We start from the raw sequence: 24,840 nt of genomic DNA, 5'->3' as shown, positions 1-24,840 counted from the left end.
AAGTGAGAATACCCTATTTCTACTTCTCCCTCTCTGTAGTTGGTGAATATTTGCTGCATGAGAGGTAAGAGGGAATAAACGCAAGCCACAAATGTTTAAAATAACATATAAATGTCTTCACTCAATACCACTAAGACTACTGAAGAAGGATAAAGGGTTTTATTACAAACTCGAAAACAAACTAATTGAAATGACTCTCAGAAGCATATTATAGAAATATAGTTTCATGAGAATGAATCTGAATCATCTAATAAAGTTCAGTCTAAACAATAAGAGACACCAAAAGCTCCGTGGCTGCAATGCAAAATATGAGGAAAAGAATCTGGAGGTTTACATGTAGAATTCAATCTTTCTGCCAAGTCATTAGCAGTTCTGTTAAATCTAATTTATCCCACTCTATACTAATTTCAGGGAAACTCTAGTAAGCTATAGGAAGCAAGGAACAGGTGTTCGCATCCGGGTGTCTTTTGGAAAAGTACTCAAAGCCGATAAAGCATAGCATGAAGCTACACAGTGAAAGGAGTCACATGAGAAATCCTAAAGGGTTCTACTGCGCTAAATATCAATACAACATTGATTAACTCTCAAGTGTAGGAGAGTAGGATCTGCTTCACATGTTTACCCACACTTTTTGCTGGTGTTTCACTGTTTTTCGACTTTAGTCTGGCTGGGATCCTGCTAATCAGGGCCCCAGCCTAGCTGCTTCCTCTCTAAAATGATTCCATGTACTTTAGGTACAGTTCAGATTGGATCTGAGGTGCCCTTATAAGTCCCTAGAATATGGTATACTATGTACCCAGGGCATAGGTACTCCAGAGGCCTACCAGGGGCGGATGCATGTATTATGCCACCCCTGGAAAGCCACCCAAAATGACACCACAGGTCTGCTACTGCAGTCTGGGTAAGGTGGTGCCTGCACCCCTTACTGTGATATAGGTTACCTTTATCACTACATATATACACACATATCAATCCTGAAGGCAGAGTGCTTGGTTCTTATGTGAGATGGTGCCCCTGCATGAGCAGAGCCCCTTTGCAGTGTTCAGACACCCTTCTCTGATGCTGTTTGTAGTGCAGCCTGACCATATACTCATAAGTGCATTATAACCAAACGGTAAATGCTAACTTTGGACTGGCTGCACGGAAACATGTTGTGTTTGGTGTAAAACACCTTGGAATCATACCCCCACACCAGTAACTGGTGTGGGAGTATGATCCCACCCTTCTAGAGGGAGAGACATGACAGCACTGGTATACCCGGTAGAAACTTAATAGAGCTCTGGCATCACAAAATGGATGCTGCAGCCACAGACACGCATCTGGCCTCGTGCTGCTGACCGAAACTCTGGCAGGGGAGGCCTGGACAATAGGTTTCCTGTCACAGGGAGGTGTAACCACCTCCCATACAGGCTTATGTGTATTGGAGCTGGGTGGGAGCACTTTCTGAGTTCTTTGAAGTCCTGCACTGGGGGCACATTTGGTGTCCCTGTGCATAGTCCAGCTCAAACCAGTTCAGGGGCTTCCAGCCCCTGCTCTGGTGTGAAACTGGACTAGGAAATGGGTGTAGCCACCCCTCTTTCCAAACCCTCCCATAAGTGGGTCCCCAGAGTATGTCCAACCCCCTATCTTAGTATAAGTATGGGACCCCTGTCCTTATGACTTTAGATTACCCTGGATGAAACTCTGATGCTGAATCCTGGACCGTTGACGCTCTGCTCAGGACCAGAGGACTGAAGAATACTCCCTTGGGGTCAAGGAGTGACTCCCTTGCTTGGCAGGCACCAATGAAGCAATTTGCTGGTCTGCATCACCGAAGCTCCCGCTGGACTCCGAAGTATTTGCAGCACAGGAAGAGGATTTCCAGACATGTCAGAGGCCGACCCAAGTCCCCAGCAAAGCTGAGACCCACAGCTCTCGTGAGTAGCGTGGAACTGGAACTCCTGGTCACTGTGCATTTCTGCAAATGCATTGACTTCTCAATGTCTCTTGAAGTTGTGATTGGGCTGACTTATAGCCCCTACCTCGAGCACTAAATTAACTGAAGATTGTCAGTCTGGTCACTCCGAGTGACCCATTGGCCACCATTTTGTGTTTCATCTTGAGGTCCCTTTGCGATCCCTGGTCTGTTGACTGGTGGGTCCCTGAGGGGGTAACTTTGTATTTCCTGGTTGCTCCAGATGGGCCCTGACTCCCAACCAAGTGGTGAGTCCCACAGACCTTGCTGGTCTGCACCAAAGAATCTTTCTCGTTTCTGCGTGGGTTGCTGTTGCCAAGGCTTGTTGTGTCCAATCCGGGCACCGATGTCGCAGCACTCGACATCCTTTATGGCACAGCTTGAATCCAGCTCCTGGTTGTCCTCGACACCTCCTGGTCCTTGTGGCTGAAGAGTCAAGCTTCACCTCTTTCACCTGAAATCACCCAACATCGGTGGGCAACTGCTCATCGCCTTCCTGGTCACTGGCAAGTGACCCAGACTCTGTCTCCTCTGCTTTCAGGTTCTTCTCATCTTTGATCCAGGCTTGGACCTCTTCGGACACTTCGCATCTTCCCGGCAGCAGCACTTCTTCGCCAGCTCCCATTGAAATCGACGACGCGACCTCGCACAAAATACAAATCTGCAACCATCATGATACATACAATGCTCTGCAGCAGAGATGGTAACCCTTGAGATATTTAAATTTAAACCTATCATCAGAGTTATCTCTTAATTTTACTCCTATTAGACCTGTCATCCTTAGTTGGTCTTACTCCAAACCTTTTGCCTGCCTCCTCCATCGTTTGCTGTTCTCCTTTTTTCAGGCCTTGGGCTCTACACACACTACAACTGCTAACCAGTGCTAAAGTGTATGTACTCCTTCCTTAAAACATAGTAACATTGGCTCAAACCCAGTTTATCATACTAAAGTTACCTATAAATCCCAAGAAAAGGTGTTCCACATTTATCTAGGGCCTGTAAATTAAATGTTGCTTGTGGGCCTGCAGCACTGATTGTGCCACCCACTTAGTTAGGCACTTTAAACATGTCTTACGCCAGCTATTGTAGCCTGTGTGGCCCAAACCTTTCCTTTTAAAACATAAATATCAGCCCTATGGTAGTACCTGGACAACCAGAGGGCATGGTGCAATGTATCTAAAAAGTGGGACATGGAATTTTAAGTTTGACATGTAATAGCAGTGAAAAAATAGGAGCAGGTAACCAGTTCATGTTTGGTGTCTCTCAAATTGTAATAAAACATATTCTTTCATGATAAAGTCGGATTTCAAATTACAATTTTGAAAATGCCACTTTTTGAAAGTTGGTATTTTCCTACCTTAGCAATTTAGTGCCTGTAGCTTTGTGGGTTCCTTTTGTGGTGGGTTTTCACTATCTTTTCACACTGCTTCTTCTCTTCTGTATTAAGTGCTGTACAAACACTTCACACATTGCAAGTGAATTAAGCCTGACTGCTCTTTGCCAAGCTACCAGAGGGCTGAGCAAAGATTACCTTAAGGTGTGCTTATGACTTCACCCCAGGAAAAACTGTTGTCGCTGCTTGACCAGGGCTCACAGCCCAGTCAACAAACAATCCAATTCCTTACAGTTCTCTTTTTTTCTCTGTCTCTTTCTCTCTCTCAGCGCTCATACCCACACATACACACATGCTTGAACACCCCTGATGCATAGACTTCTAGAGCAACTGTATAACCTATAACAGTTACCTTGCTAGTATTATGCTCTAAACCTTCCTGGATATGCAAAGATCTCCACACAAGATGCCTTGACATTGTATTCTGTCTCAAAATGTGGCTAGTTTGTTTGTGATCAGTTAAGCATGTCAGAACAGCTTTACTATAATATTTTGTCACCTTTGTAATATCTTGTTCATTGTTTAGTAAAACTATCATTCATTGGCAGGCTGTCATTGACTCTGCTACTCATCACCCCACCCACCCCCAATTACCACAACACTATTTAACCCAATTTGTGGCTATTGAGTCATTTTTTCCTCTTCTACTGCTACCCACACAATTAAGGTTGGGATGTGCATACCCATTTTGTTATGTATAAATTAAGAGTGGGGCTTCTGACTGCAAGCTTTTTTTCAGCTCTGACAAAGTTCAGTCCAAAGTATATCTGACTCTAAACATTTGACCAACTTTGTTAAGGTTGAAGTCACACAGGCTAGCTGGAGGAGCAGGCACCAGATAGAAATGCACTTCTGTGAGCTTATCAGAAGCAGACATTTCTGGCCATATCAGGAACAAAGGCTGCCCACGGTAGAGGGGATCAATCTGCAGACTCTGTGAGCAGAAGCTACAGGTAATGAGGCAGGTATGTCTGTATGTGACATAAGCACAAAGAGAACATAGAAGTAAAGCTCATATTTGACACACTTGCTGCTATTGACAAGCTGTGGTTTGGGAAACATATGTGTGTCTGCTGCAAATGACAGTGTTATTTTGGGACAAATTAGTATATTTCCATGTAATGATAAGCTGAGTGGGGTCTGGCCCTGCAATTTATTGCTCCTGGGATCATGGGGAATTCCAAATAAATGTTTAAAGGTGACCACACACTAAAATACACGGGGTATGTTTGGTGAAAGAACTGACATCCATGGCATGGTTTTCACCAAAATATTGTGTCTTCACTCCTCCCTTTTTTGCTGAATTCATTTGTGTTGGCTCGAAGACTTGACCATACTTCACCACTTCTAACCCCCTCTAAAGTGCTTGGGCCCGATTCACAGAACTAACTTAAGACAACATCCTAAACTTACTACCATTTTGGAATTCACAGAAGGCACTTACTCATTTTGGTATTCACAGAAGGCACTTACTCATTTCGCTATTCACAGAAGTTAGGAGTCCTAAGTTTAGGACTCCTAAATGCCTTCTGTGAATACCGAAAATCTTAAAGTTAGGATTTTTCTCAGTTTAGTAGTAGTATAGTTGGGACTCCTAACTTTAGGACTCCTGAATGCCTTCTTTGAGTACTGAAAGTCTTAAAATTAGGATTTTTCTCAATTTAGTGGTAGTAAAGTTAGGACTCCTAACTTTAGGACTCCTAAATGCCTTCTGTGACTACCGAAAGCCTTAAAATTAGGATTTTTCTCAGTTTAGTAGTAGTAAAGTTAGGAATCCTAACTTCAGGACTCCTAAACTGAGACAAATCCTAATTTTAAGACTTTCGGTATTCACAGAAGGCATTTAGGAGTCCTAAAGTTAGGACTACTAACTTCTGTGAATACCGAAATGAGTAAGTGTCTTCTGTGAATACCAAAATGGGTAAGTGCCTTCTGTGAATATGAAAATGGTAGTAAGTTTAGGATTTTGTCTTAAGTTAGTTCTGTGAATCGGGCCCCTTGTGCTCACTCCTGTAAACAAGGGCCCAAGTGACAGAATGAGCCATCCTGAATTGATGAAGGGTGAATCTATTACCTACCTCACTTGTGCTTCAAAGGCACTGCCCCAGCACACTCACAAAGAACTTCACACTAGCATATTGAGCCCCCAGAGAGACTGAGACCAGGCAGAGAGGCAGGAAGTTCCAGATACTTGAGTAAGGGAGGAACTCCAGAAGCTTCTTCCCATCAAGGTGCACAATGTACAAAAAGGTGGCCCTCAAACCTACTTTTCAGTACACTCCTGGACCTGTTGATACTATAGATGAAAGACTGCCCTGTTGCTTTACACCTGTCCCCTGTCTGAGAAGGAAGACTGGACCTACATACCTCACCCCATGCTGCAGTGACTCAGCTTACTGACCTCAGATCTGAGCGAAAGGAACACAAAAGCTCCAGAATGATCCCCGCAACTGACCCGCTGACTTGCTGCATTGAACCTGCAGCTGGATATGCCTGAACCCTGCTGGCTTTTCCTGGAGTGGACCCTGGTCTGGCACCAGCCGAGCTCCTCTCTGAAAAAAGAGAGCAATCCTTAAGTGCTGGGCTCCTCCCGACCATGAATGGGCCTGTTCACATCAAGATATTGTGGTTGATGCCGATCGCTCACATGAAACTCTTGTGAGACAGACTTTTCCCACTATAGTGACCCCCCAGCTACTACCAGCAACGCGAGATCTGCACTTCGTGCTGCAGCATTGTCAGCCTATAGAGGCTACCAACGCAAATCTGTAGCAACAGCCATCCACGTTGCCAGAAAGGATGCTCGAACTTCAGCAGTGACCATCCACGATGGACAGCCTACTCTTTGAGCTACATCGATGACCATCCATGCCTCTCTCCTTGCTCCTGATAGCCTCCTCCACCATGAATAGTAATCTTCTCTCTGGACTTTGGAAAGTAACTTTTTCAGTGGAACTAGCCTGTCCCTGTATCTGGCCCGCGCCCTATAGCAGTCAGGCTGAGCTTTTGTCTTTCACCCGGTCTCACATGACTAGAAATCCGTAAGTGGTGCTTTCTGCTTTAAGGCGCTATACTTAGCTTAACCTTGTGAAACTACATATCTCCAGTTCTACTGACTGGAGTTTTGCCATTTTGGTATCAAATCAGTTGTTAAATCTTACTCTATTTTACTAACTTTGTGTGGGTTTTTTTTGTTTTGAGTTTTCACTTTAGTAATGCATAAATATTTTACACATTGCCTCTAAGTTAAGAGCGACTGCCTTTGTGCCCAGCTACCAGAGGATTAAGCACAGGTTTATTTAGTGACTGGTTGTGGCTCACCCTGTCAAGGATTGTGGCTGTTGCTTGAGAAGGGCTCACTCCCCACTCAACCAACAATCCAGTTTCCCACAGTAGGTCAGTGGCCCATCAGGAACATTCTTGTTTTAAGTCTGACTCGACAGTGTAGGTTCCGCCAAGAACATCAGTCACTACTTTTTTTTAAAACAACCATACAGTGCACTTTATAGGTCTATCCATGTTTCACCTCCTGATGATTGTTTTGCATATCATTTCACTTCTTCCTAAGCTTTTTTTATTCCAGTGTAATCATGAACTAACAGGTCACATTGAAAAAAAGGTTTTCTTCTCTAAAATCAACACGTTATGCATTAAGGAAATGCATCCTAGAAGAAGGATGTAAAAAGCACATATGTATATGTTTTAAATTCTGCATTGTGTCATTTTTAGAAACCAATTTCTTTTTTTTACTTAAAAAATTGTTTTCTTTGCAAACAACAGTTAGCAAATATCCAGGATTAACATACTTTTCTTTTTTTTTTTTTATTCTTTTTTATTAACAATGCAACTCAACATCACAAGGCACAACACAGTGCATTCTCTGTTGTCAGTAGAGCAATACAGGCGTTCTCAAAAAGAAGTGTACAACATCATAGCAATATGGAACTTAACACAGTATCAGCAATTATTCTTCCTGAGCTGGTAACAATTAGGGGTGGGCGGAATTTGCGAAAGTGACTTTCGCAAATTATCGCGAAAATGTTAAAAATCTCCGCAAACACGCGGAAATATCGCGAAGATGTGGAAGTTTCTTTCCCGCTCGTTCGCGGTATTTTCTGCATGGTCGCAGCTCGCCAACTTACCCATGCGGTTGCTCGCTGGCGCGGCCATCTTGTTTTCACTCTTCTCGCGGTGCATGATCGCAAGAAGAAAGACGTGATCGCGCGACCAATGACATTACTGCGGGCGCGAACTGTCGCGAGACAGCGCAAATGGCTACCAACAATCCAACATCTCGTGGAGAACGCGACCGGATCGGGAAAACTTGTCGGCGAACGCCGGAATTTAGGTAAGGCGATCGCGTGCGTGGGAGAATGTATTATTTTACAGCGCGAGCAAGAAACAAATTATCGCTAAGCTGCGGAATGCGGAAATTTTTACATTTTCGCGCTCTCTGCGGAACGCGAAAATGTCAAATTATCGCAATTTCCGCAAGCGGAACGGAAATTTAGCCCAGGCCTAGTAACAATGGCGGGTACAGATGCCACAAAACAGTATGAAATCTTGGGGTCAATGAACAAGCTTTAACGGAACTTAAATGTAAAAGTGTGTATCAACCTCTCAGATCTGAACCAAATGACTAGACCTCACAGTATAAAGCTGTGGGCATATCCCTTTACAGGACGAATTCCCTCACTCACCATAGGTGACATGCTTCATAATATGGGAATCTCCTCCCTGAGGAAAACCTAGTTCCCCGGGGGCTACAACCTCCTCTCTACGAGGAAGGAGCTCAGGGATGTTTTTGTTTATACACCTAGATGGAATTTACTAAATCGACAGATGATGAGTTAATGATATATGTGAGGAGGGACGCAGCGCCAAAAAATTAGCTAAATGTGCTGGAAGTGCAATTAAAACTAGTTAGAGTGTGTGAAACACAAACTTTATTCTAATACACGCCCTACTAGGATTAAAAATAACAGTGCACCAGCAGTATAGATTTAAACCGCTTTGGTGAGATGGAAAATAGTGGTCAACATGTTTCAGCCTACAGCCTCATCGTGGGCAAAGCTTTCATTAGGACCATTGGTGATGTTGCTGCATAAAAGTGTATGTGTATGTGTGATATCAACAAAAAAGGATACTTGAACAGGATCTTAAATCAGTCATCTGTTCTTCTAAAAACCATTACCCGCAGTCTGCTGGGTAACCAATTCACCTCAACCTGGCAACAGCTCAGGATGGGGCACCGCTCTCTCCGTCGGTACTCCGGGCCCGAATTGAGCACAGAGGAGTGTTGGACATTTATTGCTCGAAAATGATCAATAATAGACACATGACTCAAAAAGGAGATCCACAACAATTTAGAAACATATACTTTGTATTTTATTTTAAGACTTAGCTCTTCACAATCAGATGTGTTAAATAAAAATACTTTTAACTTTCAAAAGTCGACAATTATAATATTTTCACAACAGTTCAGTGTTATTCTATGGGGAAAACAATATTGTGGCTAAACAGGTAAGTACCACACTTACAGTTAAAGTCTTTGAGGCCAAAGGTCAGCATGGGCAAAGCATCAGGTGAGAACCATACCTGCACCTCCAGTACACAGGGGCAGCTGGGTGCAGAGGTCAAAGTTGGAGTTCGGCCCAGTGTGTTTCAATGGAAACTGGGGTGCCTGGAGCCACACTACTTACAGGTAAGTATATCGGTTTCAGGAGGCTAACGTTGGGGGGTGGCATGGGGAAGGGAACAAAGCAGCACCAAACATACACCCCCAGCAGCACAGGGGGGCAGAGTGCAGGGTACCACTTCAGCGTTAGGCACCTAATGCTTCTCAGTGGAGTTTCTTCTTTTGACAAACCAGCTGCAGGCATCGTTACAGAGATTGCAGGAGGGAGACCAATGACAGTAGAGGTAAGTAGAGGTGTAGGGGGCGTAGGGGCAGGAAAGACCCATCCATAATGGATTAATGACCTTGAAAGACTTAGAATAGTGGAATTAGAGGTCAACGGTCTACAGACATGAGCCCCCAACACCAATTAAACCAATGAAAATGGAAGCATTTTTCAAAACAATTGCAATGCAACACTAGTAACAAATGATCCATGGGCAGTGCAATAACGGCCTTGAAACACCTAAACAAGTATAATTAGAGGTCAAAGGTCAAAAAGCATAACCTCCTGCAACACAGTAACTAAATAGGAATTAAGTACTTGTCATGATAATTCCAATAATGACTCACTTGAAACAAATGATCTAACTGTATTGGATTAATGACCATGAAACACTTAGAACAGTGAAAATAGAGGTCAAAGGTCAAACCACATGACCCCCATAACAATTTAAGCAAAATGTATGTCCTTATCATGACAATTCACACACTGCAATACTTGCCAAAAATGATCTAGCAGTAATGGAATAAACAACTTGAAACACTTACAATAAGTGCAAATAGAGGTCAAAGGTCAAATGTTATGACCTCTCCAACAATTTGAACAAATATTTTTTTGTTGCTTTTCTTGACAAGTTCGATAATACCACACTTGCTGAAATTGATCCAAGGGTAACAGAATAAAAACTAAAAAAAGTTACAAGAAAATGTGTATTTAGGGGTCAAAGGTCACGGTTTTTTAACCTCTTAAAAAAATTGACTAGTTGACCCTTGAGATCAGACAATGACTTTTCAAATGATACCTCACTTTGCATAAACAATATCAGTGTTACAAAGATACATCCTTTGCACACTTCCAGGAGCTACCATTTGGGGTCAAAGGTCAAGGACTGTGACCTTCAAGAGACTATGCATGAAATCATCTGCCACCTATTCACAAAATAGGCATCACTGCTTTGCATAAAAGTCAGAAAAGACATTTTGAGATGTTAAACACATGTCCAATAACAAAATTGAGACCATTATATGAAAAACAACAACAGACGAAACAGCATGTCGGCCATTTTGTAGTACGTAAAGTGCTGTCCAAAGCAGGAAAAATATGAATTTTCATGTCTTTACTAACCACCATCTCTGAAACATCAATTTTACTACTGTGCACCAATTTGACTAGGCTTATAACTTTAGATTCTGCACAATAATAGAAACACGTGAAAAATGTATGTGCCTTATATGTATGTCATAGTAAGATAAATAGCCCTAAAAACCGCAAAAACATAAAATAAATTCAAAACCCGCCTTTTTACCTGGTGAGCTAACAGAATAATAAATATTTATGTGTATCTGCATTTGGAAAACACCATTTTTTTTATTACCCTACCAACGCGGTCATTTACACTTATCATTTTCACAGTCACCTGTCGGCCATCTTGAATTGTTTTATAAATGTATGTTTTAGATATAAATTTATAGTACAAGAAGTACTGAAACCAAAAATATATAGTTTACCAACATTATAATCGTAATTACAGAAACTACAGCATGTTAGAGCAAAGCATTACAAAAAGTCATTAAATGGCTTGGCACTGAAGGATTTTCAATGGGCACTAATAGGGTTAATCGACCCCAGGCACCCCAACCCCCGGGTCATGGCCTTTTTAAAAAAAATTATTTTGGAGGGGGCTGCGTTGCTCCCCTCCTCAGGCCACTTAGGGCCCCGGGGACCCCATCCCCCGGGGCCGGCCTTTGTTTTTTATTATTTAAAAAAAATATATATTTATAGAAACACCTAGGACATGCTGGACAAACCGTACGTACCTGTCACCATGACGATTTGCGTGATATTCATTAAAAGGCTACTATGCATAGAATGAATCCACATGGAATGTATTTACACCGCTAGTGAAGCTCTAACGTGTCTGACGCCCTACCGTGCCTAATCCCGGCGCCCCCGCCGGTGGGTACTCTCCAAGTAGACACCCTTGTCGTTTATTTATACAAACATGGGTAGCTATTGACGGGCACATTTAATATACACGCACACTAAGCCATTCAAAGGGGATTCATCAAAAATTCGACCAAACTATGCAAGAAACTCCCCTCACGGTTAATAAAACACACATCCACCGCCGGATGTGTAATACTTTTTATTTTACTCTCTGGAAAGGAGACAAACCTCACCTGCTAATCACAGCGTGCTCCTGGCTGAGCCCAATGCTGTGTTACACCCACCAGTGCCTGCCGAGTGCCTCACACCTCTGTGTTGTATTCCACCAGCTAGTGCATATGCTATGACACTCTCTAGCCCATGTGCACTGTAACACCACCCCGTGAATATGTCATGCCACACTTGCCTTCGCATGGGTTATATTGCCCCATCTAACGTGCCTTCCTCAATGCCTATGTTATAACGCACAGCGCTATGCCATACATATTACAATCTGGGATCCATATCTTTGTCACAGTGCATATGCAACGTTACACTCCCCAGCACATATTTTATATTACAACTTTAGAGACTAGTTAGGTTACACAACACTGCCCTGTGCATATTACACTCCAAGGCGCATATCGCTTAGCACGCGCTAGTGCCTGTGCTATCTCGCGCTCTCCAATGAATCTGTCATTGCGCACAATGTATTGCATATTATATTTCACGCCCCGGTTCATCTTATATCACACTTTTTGGTGCATAGTTTATACCATATACTATATCTAGTTTTCATTTTCAATCATGCTCTCAGGACTATGTTCTAAATAACACTGCGTCCACCTACCCTTTTCACGGCATTACATTTTGCAATGGGGGTGGAGGGTCAGGGGGTGTTCCTGCCAAGTGAGCCCGGAGTCACAGTCACAAACGTCCTCTTCTTCCTGAATAAAAGTGAGATTATGCTTCATACTTGTTCATATTTTAAGTAGTTCGCACAGACACACATTTTAAAAACAATAAAGTTCCTAATACCCACCTTCTCTGAACAGTTAGCTTGCTGCCCCATCCACCTCCTCCCTATCCTCTGTTGTCTGAATCCATGGACTAGCCTCCTCCCTCCTGCCATGCATGGTCTGATGTGCTGCCACTGCCCTCCATTTAGCATGATGTACCAGTCCACTCCTCCTGCTCTCCATTGCCCAATTCTATGGTCCATCATTGACCTCCTGCTTAGCCTCTGTGCTTAGCTTGCTGCCCCTATTCTCCTTCCCCCTGCCCTCCGATGTCTTTGTGCATGCCCCTGCTCCATCCTTTTTGCCCACCATGTTCCATGGACCTGCCACTCCTATCTACTTTGAGTGTTCGGTTGAGCTGCCACTCCCCTACCACCTGCCTAGCATTGTCAGATGACTGTAACCTGTCCCTGCCACCTCCACCCTGCCTGTCCACATGCCATGCCCCTATCCCCTTCCTCCTGTCCTCCATGGTCCATTTTACTGCCGCACCCTTCTGCCCTCCCTGGTCTGTTGTGCTGCAACTGCTCCTCCTGCCTGCCCCGCATGGTCTGTTGTGAGGCCCCTTCCCCTGAACTCTCTTGTCTGTGCCCAGGTCCTGACCCTCCCTTCTATCCTCCATGGTCCTTTGTGCATGCCCCTGCATCCTCCTTCTTGCCCATCATAGCCATTGTGCTGCCACTTACCCTCCCGCTTGCCATGCATGGTCTTCTGTGCTGCCATGGCCCCTCCCACCTTCCCTGTGTGGTCAACTAGCTGCCCCTGACCCCCTCCCACCTTCCCTCCATGGTCTGTGTGTATGCCATCATAGTCTCATTGTTGCTCTCCATGGTGTGTCTTGTTTCTAGTGCCCATCCTGCCTGACCTCCATGGTCATCTTGCTGCTCCTGCCCTGCCCCCTTGCCCCGAGCCTTCTGTTTCCATGTGCAGACCCCTATTCCCTCCCTCGTGGCTTGTCTGTTCCATTGTAATGCCCCTGATCCATCCCTCCTGCCCTTTATGGTCTGTTATGCTGCAGCTTTCTCTCCTGTCTGTCCATTATGGTCAGCTAGCTACCATTGCCTCTTTCCCCTCTGTTCTCTGTTGTCCATGTGCATGGTCCTGTCCCCTCCCTATTGCTTGCTATGGATTGTTGTGCTGCACTCCTGTCCTGCATGCGCTGTGTGGTGTATTGTGCTGCTGCAAACCCTGATGTCTGCCCTGTAGGGTCAGTTTGGTGCGCCTCTCCATGTCCCTCCTGTCCTCTGTTATCCGAGTCCATGTCCCTACCCCAATTCCTCCTGCCTACCATGATCCAATGTACCATACTTGCGAACATTTTGAACTTGGTAAGAGGGAGATTTTGAAAAAATACTGGGGTATTGATTTTCCCCTTTACATTACATTGAAAAAGAGGCGATTGTAGACAGGAGACAGATCAAATAAAGCCCATTTGAGCTTAAAAACATTGGACGTTTCGTGGCTGAAACGGGTCTGTAGGCATGTATGGTTGTACTACCACTGCCTCCTCCTTCTGCCCACAATGGTCTATTATATTGCCACAGCCTCTCTTGCCAGTCCTGTATTGTTGGTTTGTTGCCCCTGCCCCCCTTTCCACTGCTCTCCAAAGTCTGTTGTGCTGCCACTGCCCTTCCTGCCTGCCCAGTGTGGTCAAATTGTTGCATCTGCACTCTCCTACCGCCTTCAATTTTCAGAGTCCGTGACCCTGGCCTCTGCCTCTCAACAGTATCCCAATGAACAACTAGATTGCTAACATTCTATATTTATTACAAAAGTGTGGAACGCCTGAAGTCATCTTGATGTAATCAAAACTGTAATACCTAGAGTATTTCCTTTAGAAATTACATATATGAGAGGGTCTTATTTGCATCAAAATGATGGTTAGTGCTCTAAAAAACTAAAATGAAGACATATTTTCTGAGTTTTCAAATAGTGACAAAGAACTTTTAAATTATTTGTAATCTTTATGTTTTTTATCCAGTTGACCACTTGATTAAATGTTGCACCTAGGGGAGAGGATGTGGTGTTACTTCCAGAGCTGCAGACTTTGCAACTGGGGTACCAGGTTGGAGTTTCTGCTTCAGCTCAACATTCTGTGATTCTGGTCAAATCATTTAATCTCCCCATGTCTACAACCAAAATTAATTTGATCTTGTGTAATGTAACCAATGCTCATGTAAAGCACTCCAATACCTGACAAGTCTGCACTATATAAAACTGCAAATGCACAAAAAATAAGGGTTTTGCACACTTCTGTCATTGGGCTACATGTGGGCTACATCTGGGTGATATTTGTGCTGCATTTGGGCTCTTTTGTCTCTGGTGGCAATCTTGGGAGATTTATTTGTTATGAAGTTTCCTAATTTCCTCATTTACTTCAGTCTCCTCAGTAGGAAATGCTTTCAGTTTTTTACTTTGATTCCATCAAGAAGGTATTCAGATATGTCACACATTTGCAATAAATTCTGAATGTTAGCACTCTAGTTGCTCATTAGATCACTGTAGTAAAGCTACTGCTCACCACGGAAGTCTACTGCTGGTACTAAAAGGGCATGTTTCAGTCTGCATATCAGAATTTTTTAATGACATAGAAGAGGATTTGAGAAGTCACTCAAAATGTGCCCTAATTTTTCTTTCTTCAGCACTAATCATAATTTCTATGGCAAAAGGAACCCTCTCATTGTGTTCCTTTTTAAGTTAAATGTTTTAAGTGTTACCAGTTTATTCCAATCAAGATGGCTTCAGGTGTGCCATACTTTTGTCATAAGTAAGACAGTAAGCGCTCTAGTTGTTCTTAAGAACACTCCGGGACATTCTGTCATTGGGCTATACTTGGGCTACATCTGGGTGATATTTGGGCTACATTTGGGCTCTTTTGTCTCTGCTGGCCATCTTGGGAGATTTATTTGTTAAGAAGTTTCCTAATTTCCTCATTTACTGCAGTCTCCTCAGTGGGAATACTTTCAGTTTTTTTATTTTGGTTCCATCAAGAAGGCATTCAGATGTGTCACACATTTGCCATAAATTCTGAATGTTAGCACTCTAGTTGCTCATTAGATCACTGTAGTAAAACTACTGCTCACCAGGGAAGTCTGCTGCTGGTATTCAAAGTGCATGTTTCAGTCTGCATGTCAGAATTTGTTTATGAAATATAGAAGGATTTGAGAAGTCAAAAAGTGCCCTAATTTTTCTTTCTGCAGAACTAATCATAATGTCTATGGCAAAATGGACCCCCTCATTTTGTTCCTTTGTAAATTAAATGTTTTAAGTGTTACCACTTTATTCCAATCAAGATGGCTTCAGGTGTCCCATGCTTTTGTCATAAGTTAGACTGTTAGCGCTCTAGTTGTTCGTTAGAACACTCTGGGACATTCTGTCATTGGGCTATACTTGGGCTACATCTGGGTGATATATGGGCTACATTTGGGCTATTTTGTCTCTGGTGGCCATTTTGGTAGACTTATTTGTTATGATGTTTCCTAATTTCCTCATTTACTACAGTCTCCTCAGTAGGAAATACTTTCAGTTTTTTACTTTGATTCCATCAAGAAGGCATTCAGATGTGTAACACATTTGCCAGAAATTCAGAATGTTAGCACTCTAGTTGCTTATTAGATCACTGTAGTAAAGCTACTGCTCACCAGGGGAGTCTGCTGCTGGTATTGAAAGTGCATGTTTCAGTCTGCATGTCAGACTTTTTTAATGAAATCGAAGAGGATTTGAGAAGTCACTCAAAATGTGCCCTAATTTTTCTTTCTGCAGCACTAATCATACTTTCTATGGCTATATGAACCCCCTCATTTTGTTCCTTTTTAAATTAAATGTTTTAAGAGTTACCACTTTATTCCAACCAAGATGGCTTCAGGTGTGCCATACGTTTGTCATAAGGAGGACTGTTAGCGCTCTAGTTGTTCTTTAGAACACTCTGGTATGCTGCAGTAGAACACAAAGGAATCAACTGACAGTCTCTGCCCTTGTTGGATGTACATGTTTTACTGAGAATGTCAGACTTCATTCTCACATGACTGAGAAAGATAATGTGAATTTACAGAAAATATGCTCTCAGTTTAGCTTATAGATCACTTTCCAAACGTCTGTGGGAAAAGCATGAGAAAATAGTTTTTTCTCAAACATGATTCACGATATCACAGCAGAAGGCTTTTTCACATGGTAAAATCACCTTAGAACACACCACAATTCCTAAAATGAGTATGGTTCCATCAACAAATGATTTATAAAACCTTCTATTAACTGCAATGCTTTTTAATGAGGTGCTATCATGTATATTGGTCCCAAGATGGCTGCCAAGACTTCTTGGATGAAGTGCTGACAGCCAATCAGATCTCACGATGAGAAGTGTGGTTAGGCTCCGCCCAGATATATATGTGATTTTACTTTTGATGTTCTCAGGAACTACTGAACGGATTTACACCATTTAAGCAAAAGACACGAGTCTGAACTGAGGACTGCCTCTTTGCCAAATTTGGTGTAATTCCGTTCAGCACTTCGGGCTGTAGCTGTGTCAACAGGTCCTATGGGAAAATGCATGGGGAAAACGCGTTTTGGGACCCCCCATTTTCTCGGCCCCCGCTTGATGAATCACCGTGACATTTTCAGGATAGGAGCGGACCGGAGCTGGCCAAAAGTTTGGAAACTTTCGCAAAGATTCATCAATCGAAGCCAACGGTATTCCAAATAGAATGTTGCGGATTTCATATGGAAAATAGGTCCTACCTATAACTACCTACTGGCGACCGCCAGTAGGTAATATATATATATATATATATATATATATTACCTACTGGCGGTCTGATCAAGGCCGTTCGTCGGCCGAAACGCGTCATGACAGAAGGGAGACTCTAATACTTTTATAAATAAAAAGTGTTTACCGACGAAGAGGAGTTCGTGCATTCTTTTTCTTGGAGAAACTGACGAATGCTCTGTGCCTATATATATATATATATATATATATATATATATATATATATATATATATATTCACTGAAAAAACCATAGGTTTCACACACGTTATAGTTAGGAATTAGCATTTAAAAAACCTTGCAAATTCACTGAAAAAACCATAGGTTTCACACATGTTATAGTTAGCGGAAATTTTACTGATAAAAAACCAATGAAATTCCCCCGTTATAGTTAGTGCAGGCAACTATAACTCACGCGACCGCAATCCTCTGCTGATGCTAATACTGTATTTAGACACTTATTTGCCCATGCCTTCCTCCATACATTTTTAGCTATACATATATTACAAATATTTTTTTTTCATAAAGACACATATGTCATCAGCAGAAGATTGCGGTCGCGTGAGTTATAGTTGCCTGCACTAACTATAACAGGGGAATTTCATTGGTTTTTTATCAGTAAAATTTCCGCTAACTATAACATGTGTGAAACCTATGGTTTTTTCAGTGAATTTGCAAGGTTTTTTAAATGCTAATTCCTAACTATAACGTGTGTGAAACCTATGGTTTTTTCAGTGAATTTGTACGGTTTTTTAAATGCTAAGTTACTTTACGCCATTCGTGGCGTGCGCGCCCACTTAACGCATTTCGTTCCGTGCGCGCACGGTTCGCTTTGCGTACCGTGCGCGCACAGTGAGCACGTGGTGTGCTTCGCGCACCGCGCGCCCACTTTACGCAGTTAGTGCCGTGCACGCACGGTGGGCACGCGGTGCGCTACGCGCACCGCGTGCCCACGTTACGCTAGATGGGCCATGTACGCACGATGCGCTTCGCGCACCGTGCGCACATGGAGGACATATGATGCACTTCGTTTTGAAAGGTAATATTTTAATTTTTCATATATTTTATAAGCCATGCACAAATGGTGCCCTTCGGGCACCATTTGCACACGGGGTGGAGAGAGTGTGGATAATTTTTTTTTTTATTATTTTTTTTTTAAATATTTTAGTTTATCTCATCTGTAATAAGCCATGCACAATTGGTGCCCTTCGGGCACCAATTGCACACGGAGTGGAGAGAGTGTGGATAATTTATTTTTTTAAAAAAATTTTTACCGTACGCGTATGGTAAGCGTAATCGGCGAAATTACCGAAAAAATAAAAATTCCGTTTTTGGCCTTGGGGGATCTTTGGGGACTCCCTCAACATGGCTATGTGTGTGGGAGCTGTCTAAACAGCCCCTTTACATGTTTTTGGGCTTTATATTTTAAAAAGCACTCTCAGTGCGAGAGAGAAAATTGCGGCCGCCGCTTCCTGGTTTCGGCCGATTCGAATGTTTACTTAGATCTAAGAGCCAATCAGAATCGCGCTCGCGCACGCCACCGTACGCGTACGGTAAGCGTACCGTAAGCGCACCGTAAGCTGGCTCAGATATATATATTGATTTAAAGGCTATTTTCTCAGAATCTACTGAACAGATTTACACCAAACCTACAAAAGGCACTTCCTTGACCTGAGGACTACCTCTCTGCCAAATTTCTAGTAATTCTGTTCAGCCGTTCGGGCTGTAGCCCTGTCTAAAGGTCCTATGGAAAAATGCATGGGAAAAACGCGTTTAGGGACCCCCCTTTTATCTCAGCCCCCGCTTGACGAATCCCCCCGAGACTTTCAGGGTAGGAGCGGAGCGTAGCGCCCCACCTATTTTGAAAAATTCGCGAGGATTTGTCGACCGGCGCCAAAGTTATTCAAAATAGAATGTTGCGGATTTCCTATGGAAACGTGGTCCTAACTATAACTACCTACTGGCGACCGCCAGTAGGTAATATATATATATATATATATATATATATATATATATATATATATATATATGTGTATATATTACCTACTGGCGGTATATATATATTACCTACTGGCGGTCGCCAGTAGGTAGTTATAGTTAGGACCGTGTTTCCATAGGAAATCTGCAACATTCTATTTTGAATAACTTTGGCGCCGATTGATGAATCCTGGTGATATTTTCAAAATAGGTGGGGCGCTCCGCTCCACTCCTATCCTGAAAGTCTTGGGGGGATTCGTCAAGTGGGGGCTGAGAAAAAGGGGGGGTCCCAAAACGTGTTTTCCTCATGCATTTTTCCATAGGACCTTTAGTCCAAGCTACAGCCCGAACGGCTGAGGAGAATTACTTGAAATTTGGCAGATAGGTAGTCCTCAGGTCAGGGATGTGCCTGGTGTAAATGTGTTCAGTATTTGCTGAGAAAATAGCATTTAAATCAATATATATATCTATAAGCGCGCTCCGAGCGCGTACGGTAAGCTTACCGTACGCGCACGGTGCTGTGCGCGAGCTTAATTCTGATTGGTGGTTACATGACTGTAAACATTCAAATCGGTCAAAATCAGGAAGTGTCGGCCGCCATTTTGTGTGTCTCACACTGATAAACAAAGGAGGAGAACGTGGAAAAGGGGCAACGAAGAGAGCTGCAGACCCCCTAGCGTTTGTCAGGGGGTCCAAGAAGGTCACAAAAGTATGAAAAAAAAATTAAATAAAAAAAATCGCGGGGTGCGCGTACGGTAAGCTTACCGTACGGCAGAAAAACATAAATAAAAAAAATAGAAGTAAAAAAACTAATTTAAGTGTTTAGATATTAGGGGGCTCTAAAAAGAGCCGTTGTGTTTATGAAGTGTTTTTCGGTAACTACAAGTAAGTACCGATTCAGAGTCTAAAGTTCAAGAGGAAAAAACTGTTGCCTTCATCAGTGAAATGTACACCGTCTCCTCTATAAATGCCTTGCATGTTGTAACGCAAGTTATTGTGGTATATAGAACCCATACCATAGTCTCTGAGGAAAGCAGAAATAGATTTGTTGACGTGCTTTCTTGCTTTGTCAATCTGCGGACAAAATTGGTAGGACCAGTTCCACTTCTGCCTTTGGCATATGTTAGAATATACAAAGGCAGATTGAGGAAAAAGCGACATCAATTGCACAAAGGTGTCCTAATAAGCATTTCCAGACCTACCCCAGTTAAAGTGCCTAGGTCATTTCCACCACAGTGCACAATAATAAGGTTAGGCTGTGGGAGATGTTGAAAGGTTTTCACCAAAGGCAATAATTGGTGCCACTTTAACCCTCTCTGACCAATCCATTTAATGTCTACATTTGGCAAAGCAAGGTCTCTCACCATACCTCTTTTTTCTGCATACTTTTCACTCCAGAAGACATAGCTGTGACCTACAATCCACACTGTGAACATCTTTCAAGGAGATCTGGATGCACTCAGGAGGTGTCTTTCAGTAGAATGGCAATATGAAATGAAAGACAGTTGTAAAATGGAGGCATACATATTTTTTTTTAATAAAAAGAACTCATTGGCTGATTCAAATCATTTTACAGTTAAAACTAGGCTGTATGTGTACATTTTTAGAAGCATGTTTTGTATTGGTTCAGAAAATTGTGTTCCCACAGAAGATTAATTTGGATTTGCTGTTAGGTTTGACATGTGAAGCACTCTTGCTCTTTGGATTTGAAACATTGTGTGCTGAACTTCTGACCTCTATGCTCACAGCAGTGTTCCATGAGCTGTTGCTATGGTAGCAGGCAGAAGTCAAGTTGGGGGAAGGGTTCATTTGGAAAAGGGTTGAAGTTTTCAACAAATAGAAATGTGTGATTTCATTTGAAAAAATGTGGGAAGCACTGAGATTTGTAATTAACATGTACATGTGTGAAAAAAGAGAGGGAAACATTGCTATTTACTGGTTCTGGAGAGAGGAGAGAGGTGTAGAGCTCTGATATTCTGACTCTGATAGTCTGCTGTTTGAGTGCCACATTTCTTTCTCAACTAAGTAATTTTAAAGGTGAGATATGAGTTTGAGAGAGGATGTATGTGGTGATTTTTGATATAAATATTAGAATTGTGATTCTTCTTTAAAAGTTATGTTTTACATTTTGTGGTTTGGGAGATATTTAACTGTCTTGAACTAGTTAAATATTATGGAGTGTGTTTTTACCATAAGTTAAGGTGTACTGGTATCACTGAGGAATACTGTTTTGTGCCTAGAATCAACCCATGAGTCTGTGTGCACACAGGAATTGTTGTTAGAGATTTTAATAGTGATGGTCCGGTTCTGTAAGAATGGCATTTGTAGGAAAGGGGCAGCTTTCTTTTTGTAAATATGATGGCTTCCATTCAGCATAAATCAGTAACACACAAATGGGAGGCAAATGCTAACACATTTGAAATTGATATTGCAGATTTTGCTTCTAATCATGCAATTGCTGAGGTATGTGTACTGTATTCTAAAATGTATTATTAAATATTATTACTTTTTTCTTTTTTTTCAGATTGAGAATGTTTTTTTGGTTTTTTTTAAACATTTTTTCTAGCAATTTAAATGAAGCATTTATTAATAAATATGTTATTGTTTTGGTCAGGTAAGTGTGAAATTTCTGTATTTATTACACATTTATTTTCATGCTCTCTTTTTTTCACTTCTCCTCTCTCTGCTTTTCTCATTTCCGTTGTACTCCCTCAAGGACCTTGTAGGGTAAAAAAAAAAATTGTTCTTTTAAATAAAAAAAAAAAAGTACACGCACGGTAAAAAAAAAAAAAAAAAAATTCATTTTAAAAATTACAAAAAAGTTGTGAGGTAAGGTTGGCTCTTACAAGAGCCGTTGTGTTAATACAGGGACAGAGGAAAGAAAGAATGGGAATATTAACAAGGACCACAGATGTGCTGGTCTATCTTATTGTTTATTAGGGAAACACTGCTCTCCCCATGAACAATTAGACCATAACATCTGGTGCACCTCATTTGTACCTTCAGAAATCGAGGGTTCGTTTCCAGAGTAGCAGAAGAGGGTGATGCTCCCACCGCAGAGGAAGGGCTCGGCTGAGCTGCCGAAGATGTACTCGGCTGAGCTTCTGCGGATGTGCTCGGGTGACTTACTGAAGGGTTTGCTTCAGTATGTCGAGCAAAAGTCCTTGAATGAAATCCCTAAGGTGTCTCAACATAGTGTGATTACCAAAGGAATACTTCTTTCTAGGATTACCTCTAGATAACACACGCTCACAAAGTAAGCAGGTAACTAAAGGAGCATTTACCTTTTTCTGCCCCTCAGGAAATGTAAAATACTCCCAAATAAAAGAACTCTTCTGTTTCCTCCTTCTCTGCCTGATGATGCTACTGCCCTGCTCACTCTCAGAAGAGGTCTGCTGCTCTGCCATTGTATCCCAAAGACAATTCAGCTCCTTCTCCTAAGAAATCACAAGCAGTAATGAGGGGAATAGGTGTGGTGTAGGAAGATTCCAGAACTTAAAGTAGTTTAAACCAATCAAAAGTGTTGTTTCTTGATCACATGACCAACCGTACGCGCACGTTAAGCTTACCGTGCGCATACGGTAAAAGTACGCATGCGCGTACGAAAGACACGTGCACCAGCACATGCGCATTGCAGGCACGCTCGAACACTTCCGCGTAACGTGCGCGCGTGCGTGCGCGTGTAAAGCATGAGCTTACGCGTCGCGTAGGATGTACGGACGCCTACGCAAATTGCGTAAGCATACGCAAACAGAGTAGAAATATTACGTACGCTCACCGTACAGAAAGCGAACCGTGCGCTTACGGTAAGCTTACCGTATGCGCACGGTAAAAAAATTTTTCAAAAAAGGTTTGTTGAAGATATTAACTATGTTATACAACTATATCTAACCAATTATTTAAAAAACGTGAATCTTTAAAAATTGAAGAATGAATTAAAACCATGATTATATACATAGGTAGAATAGTGTTTAAAGGAAAAAATTAAAAAGGAAAAAAATGATGTAAAAAAGAAAAAAAATCAATAAAAAATCATAGGTTTCACACACATTATAGTTAGGAAATAAAATTTAAAAAACCATGCAAAAACACAAAAAAATATAGCTTTCACACGCGTTATATTTAGAAATTAGCTTTTAAAAAACCTTGCAAATTCACTGAAAAAACCATAGGTTTCACACACGTTATAGTTAGGAATTAGCATTTAAAAAACCTTGCAAATTCAATGAAAAAACCATAGGTTTCACAAATGTTATAGTTAGCTGGACATTTCACTCGTACAAAACCAATGAAATTCCCCCGTTATAGTTAGTTCAGCTAACTATAACTCGCGCACCCGCAATCCACTGCTGATGACGTCACATATTACATCACTCATGACATGGTCAGTTACATCACTGATGACATCACTGATGACATCTAAAATGACATCACTGATGACATCATCCATTGAGTCTGTGTTATTTAACAATTTTAATATGTTTAATATATATATATGGAAAGGCCTGTTGAAGAATGAGTGGATGTACAAGTGTGTAAATGGATACGTTTCTTTGGTGCGTAACTGACTCTATAAGTGAGTGATTAAATGTATCTTGCTGCAGACTAGTGACTAATCTTTGTGAATGTCTGTATGTTTCTGTCTGTTGGTGTATAAGTGGCTGCATTGTTTTGTGAATATTTATATGTGTGTCTATGTGGGTTATCGATTGGTTGTCTGAGTATCTGTATGGGTGCCTGAGTGTTATTGTGGGTAGGCTGTGTGTGACTCTGTGCATAGATGTGTGAGTGGGTGATTCTATGGGTGCATGGTTTTAAGATTGCATCTGTGATGGACTGTACGTTTGAGCGAGTGTATGTATGGGTGTGTTAGGGATTCAATGTATATGTCAGTGGTACAATTGCAACTAACTACATATGTGAAAGGCAGTATATATATGTGTAAGAGTATATAAGTGGCTAGCTGTGAGAATGTGTGATTGTGACAGTGACTGTATGGATGAGTGTGTGCTTTTGTCAATGATTCTAATAGAGCATAAAAATGTGATACTATTTTTGTGAGCAAGGGAACTTGAGTGTGTATAACTGCATAGGTGAGTAAATGGCAGTGTGATTATTTGTATGAATGACTAGGTGTGAGAGTACCTCTATGGATGATTGGTAGTGTGTGAGTGTCTATATAGGTGTGTGTATAAATTCATATGATAATTTTTTATGGAGTGACTGTAACTATGAGTGACTTTTCACATGAGTGTGTGTAGGTGTATGAAGACCTAAAAGTTAATATGTGGGTATGCAGTTATTGGTATTGCATTATTTATGGATACGAGAATGGAACTCTTTAATTTTGAGTTGGTTTATCAAAGGTGTTATCAGGGTGTGAAAAGATGTTGTAATTTATCACATTGATGACGTCATCAGTGATGTCATCAGTGATGTCATTTTAGATGTCATCAGTGATGTCATGAGTGATGTCACTGACCATGTCATGAGTGATGTAATATGTGACGTCATCAGCAGTGGATTGCAGGTGCGTGAGTTATAGTTAGCTGAACTAACTATAACGGGGGAATTTCATTGGTTTTGTACGAGTGAAATGTCCAACTAACTATAACGCCCCTGAAACCTATGGTTTTTTTCAGTGAATATATATATATATATATTCATCGCGGCTAGCCAACTTACCCATGTGGTTGCTCACGGGTGCGACCATCTTGTTTTCACTTGTCCCGCCCGCTCGCGTTCAATATGACGTGCCCGCATCCTCACACTCTCGCTCGTGGTGGAGAATGACATGTTCGAGATCTCAATCATTTCATACTCTCGCGGTGCATGATCGCAAGAAGAAAGATGTGATCACGCGACGAATGACGTGATCGCGCGACAAATTACATGAATGCGGGCGCGAACT

The sequence above is a fragment of the Triturus cristatus genome, chromosome 2_1 (assembly GCF_964204655.1).
Source record: "Triturus cristatus chromosome 2_1, aTriCri1.1, whole genome shotgun sequence".
In the NCBI taxonomy this organism is placed as follows: domain Eukaryota; kingdom Metazoa; phylum Chordata; class Amphibia; order Caudata; family Salamandridae; genus Triturus; species Triturus cristatus.
The sequence above is the reverse complement of the archived record's forward strand: the minus strand, read 5'-3'. Positions refer to the sequence as shown.